The sequence below is a fragment of the Lycium ferocissimum genome, chromosome 4 (assembly GCF_029784015.1).
Source record: "Lycium ferocissimum isolate CSIRO_LF1 chromosome 4, AGI_CSIRO_Lferr_CH_V1, whole genome shotgun sequence".
Taxonomy (NCBI): domain Eukaryota; kingdom Viridiplantae; phylum Streptophyta; class Magnoliopsida; order Solanales; family Solanaceae; genus Lycium; species Lycium ferocissimum.
In genome coordinates, this window is record NC_081345.1 from 10496825 (window position 1) to 10501159 (window position 4335).

Here is a 4335-nt window from a genome sequence, read left to right on the forward strand (position 1 = left end):
AAGAAGGAATTCCATGCATGTATGTAGGACTAAGGCATCTTCAACTAGAACATAAACATAAGTTGTTCTCCCTCCAGGATTAGATATGAAAATCTTTCTTTCACCAGCTTTCTTGCCTAACGCACAGATGGTAGCTTCAACAACTTCACCACTAAGATATATAGTTGAAGTGGAGATAAGTACACCATAGTTGGTCTCATGTAGACTTTGAGCACACCCAAATCTAAGATAGGTACTAAAAATAGTACAGGACATCTCAAATACCACATAAAGTGACCAATCTAAAGAACCACCTCCAGGATAAAAAATCAGAATTGTTTTCTCCAATTTTTGTTCGAATTCATCAGTGAAGGAAGTAACTACCCTATGGTTTACTTTTGCACAACAAACCCTTTGCTAAGGAGCTAACATTCACCAGCCTTGTACCAATTTCTTTGCAAGGAAGACCGCAGTGAATAGCATATGTATAAGCTCATTCTAACAATGCTATCTCTGCCGCTTCACTTCTATGATGAATGTGAGCGAACTATCCGGAAAATTCGTCGGCTACTCTCGGTGGACAATGCAAAATAAACATGTAAAGACACGAAAATAGATATAAGTTGTATGTCAATCTCATTTAAGGTTGTCATGCATTTTGTATCATTACAAACACACCTTGAACTACTGTAATACTGCTGTACCTTTGCAACTTTGCAAAATGGCATAGAAAGACTAGTTGCACCATTCAATCCATTCTGAATAATCCTTGAAAATTTAAACAAACCTGCCAATTTGTCTACTCTCTTCAAGTTTAACACTTCACCATCGCAATTAGGAAATACACTACTTACAAAGAACGCCATACCCATTCTCCTTTTCGATTACACACATCTTGACATGTCCACCTTGAAATATAATCTGAATCGCTAGCGTCTCAAGCACCATCTCAAACTCATCATAGTCAATATAGATAACATAAAGGGTAAATAGCAACGCGAAATCACCATCGTTGAACTTAATAGCAATAACAACTAACTTCTGGTCATCTTCACCATCAGTTTTGCCAACTACCTCCCTTAGTTTACACCATAAATAAGATATTTTATCTTTTAAACTTTCAGCATTATCCTCAATAATCTGTCATCTAACCAACACCTTTTTAATCCCATCAAAAAATTCTTCAAGTGTATGTTGAGCCCCATCTGTCAATGATATCCCAAGTCTCTCTATAGAAGGACTCGTTTCAAGTAAAATTCTCAACTTGACAGTACCCAAATGGCATGTGAAAAGAGAGTTGCAGGTGCAAACACATGGTGACCACGAAATCTGAGCATTTTTTAACTCATCTGTATCAAACCAACTACTTCCATGAATATAGACTAAGGTAATGATGGAGCTTTAGCAAATACACTACCGTTAACAATCACTTGGATGTTGCAATTACTAAAACAAACCACAGACGTGGTGTCTGAAATCTCATTGCAAGCCATTAGAGGATTTTCTAATCCAAACCAAGTCGATGACCCTACATCCTCATCCTTCTCTTCATCCTCTTCCATTAATGATGATAGTTTAGCATTGCTATCTAAAAGTTCCTCACAAATTTCATGCCCCGTTCCATCAACTATATAATCTAATGCAAGCTCAACATCTTCTTCCATTAGTGAAGATAGTTTAGCATTGCTATTTGAAAGTTCCACACAAATTTCATGCCCGGTTCCATCAACTGTATAATCTAATCCAATCTCAACATCATCCATGTTAGATTCACTTTTCACCACTAATACCACTTCAGGTTGCATCTGCATTTCTATAGCTATTTTCACTACCTCTTGTAACTTTCCAACTTGAGCAATGTAGTTCACTAATGAAATATAATTTGGATTTCTCTGAAAAAATACGGAATCTCTAGTAGATACAACGATGTTGATATTAAATCCTTTTGTCATTTGGCAAATGAGCAAGAGCATTTGTTTCATGTAGTGCAAGTGAATAAATATCAGGATTAAAAATACCCTTCCTCACAATCTTTTGAAGTTGACAACCAAAAATGATCACGTCATGCTTCATGAAACATCTTCCGAAGGTGTTGTGCATACATTGGTTCGAATTTGCATTCGATAAAATCATGTTGGAAGGGACAGGAACTAACCGTTGTCTTATTGGCTCAGTGCCAAGCAAATTGCCATTATACAAACCAAAGTCACATTGTAGCCACCAGATGTTTCCATTAATTACAAGCGTTACTTCTTTCTTTCTCGATTGTTCAAAAGTTACTCTCAGATAATGATCGCTTTGAGTCTGAAGCTTATTTTTTATGGCAGTCAGCATTAACCACTCCTGGTATCCAAGATAAGTGAGAAGCGACTGCTTATAAATGAAGGGGTTAAGTGACTGGATTTCATTTCCTGGGAAGCTCTTGTCAAATATCTTGCCCACATAGCTTGCGTCACTCGCTTCAATGTCTGATTCCACTCCTGTGGTAATGACTTTTGTGAGGCCAGTTTCCCCGGGTTGAACCCCCATTAGGATAGGCTGATAAGGTTCCTCCGACGCATCCGCACGTGCATAACTAATTTCATGATTATCCTCGACAGGTTGGTAAGATTCCTCCAACTCGTCCATACCATATTCAAGCACCATAGGCTCATCTCCTTCACTTTCATCCCATTGCATATCCATCACATTAATTCCATACATCCGAAGAATTTGATCAAGCACTTGATATCCGTTATCTTCTAATTTATCTTCTTCGGGGTTTCCAGATTCCTCAAACAAAATGTCATTAGTGATATTTTTTTAGTCTCATTAGGCACTCGACACTCTCGGCCACCATTCGTTAAGTCAGCTCCATGGTTTGGAAACTCTTGAAAAGTATCTGCTGTTCTTTGAGAACATTTATCAAACAGGTGGTCCTCATAATGAATAGCTTGCTCATTTACTTCATTCTCATTAGCATCAGTTACTATAGGCTTTTGATTAATTTGCTGCAAGTAAGGGACCTCTAATGTTTCTTTAGAAATAGTACCAGAAGAAACAGAATCTGCCCCTGAATTGTATGTATCCAGCTGATACCACTGACCAGTAGTGACATCAAACTTCCACCCTAAATAAAGATTCTCCCAATATTGACAGCTATTGATAATTTCATCACCTGTAACCGAGTTTGTGGTTGCTGAATACAAATTCTCTCGTTGTTGAATGTTATTGATAAGCTGGCCACCAACAATTATGCTTGAGGTAAATTCATAATTGTGACCCAGTATGTATGAGCTTAGTTCTCCATGTGCATACAAAATCTGATGGAATTTGCTACTCCCTATTCCTTGTTTGAACGTCATGTGGAATTGGTGAACCATGGACATAGACCTCGTGAATAGATGCAGTAGCTAAAACTCGCGGTGAATGACAGTAAAAGTGGTGGAGCATCCCTACGGAATTGGGCCGAGAATCGTCGGCTCTGATAACAATTGTAACGATTCCCACGTTGGAATCGCCATGAAAGGATAAAGGAAAGAAAACAATAAGATAAAATTCACATTTTCATTGAACATGGTCTTGACAAAGCCCTGTTACAGAATATAAAGGAAAGATAAGGACTACAATAAAAATGTTATTATCTAAGGGACTAATATGTAAATAAGAAAAGTTTCCAATTAGCCCATACACAACATATGGTGCTTTCTTGGTAAATTTTTGCATTCTGATTTTGTGGGTATTTGAAATCTAATAAGATTTTTTGTTTGAGTTCGTGTTTTGTAGTATTTTTCGTGTGTTTTGTAATTGACCAAGTTTTAATTGCTATTGTAAATAACCTTTTGTTAAAGATTGTACCTTTTTTGTGTTTAGTTTGGTGGTACTTACAATTGGAAAATATTTGTGTCTCCTTTTATGTGTAATTTTGTGGTACATGAAATTTAATCAAAACTACCTTTTGTTTTCTTAGTGTAATTATGTTTTTTTGTTTGTTTGTTTGTTTTGGATTTGTATATTTGTATTACTTTGACTGAATTAGACGAGGAAATCAGAGGGAAAAGGATCGGGAAAGAACTGCAGCTCGGGCTGGTAAAGGCAGGAAGGGAAATGATGGTGGTTTGACTAAAATTCAAATTGAGTATGGTGATCGACATCAGTACTTTTATGTTAACTATATTTTATATCATCGAGGGGTCATCTTCAATAAAATTAATTGGTATGCTCTAACTAAGATATTTGTGCCTTGAAGTTGCAGTAGCAACGCAAGTACTTTTGGAGCTTTCCAGATACAATTTCTTTTATTTCAAAAGATAGAATTCCATATTTCTAGTTTCGGTTGTTGGAATTAATAGAATTTTGTCGATTTTCTTGATTGTT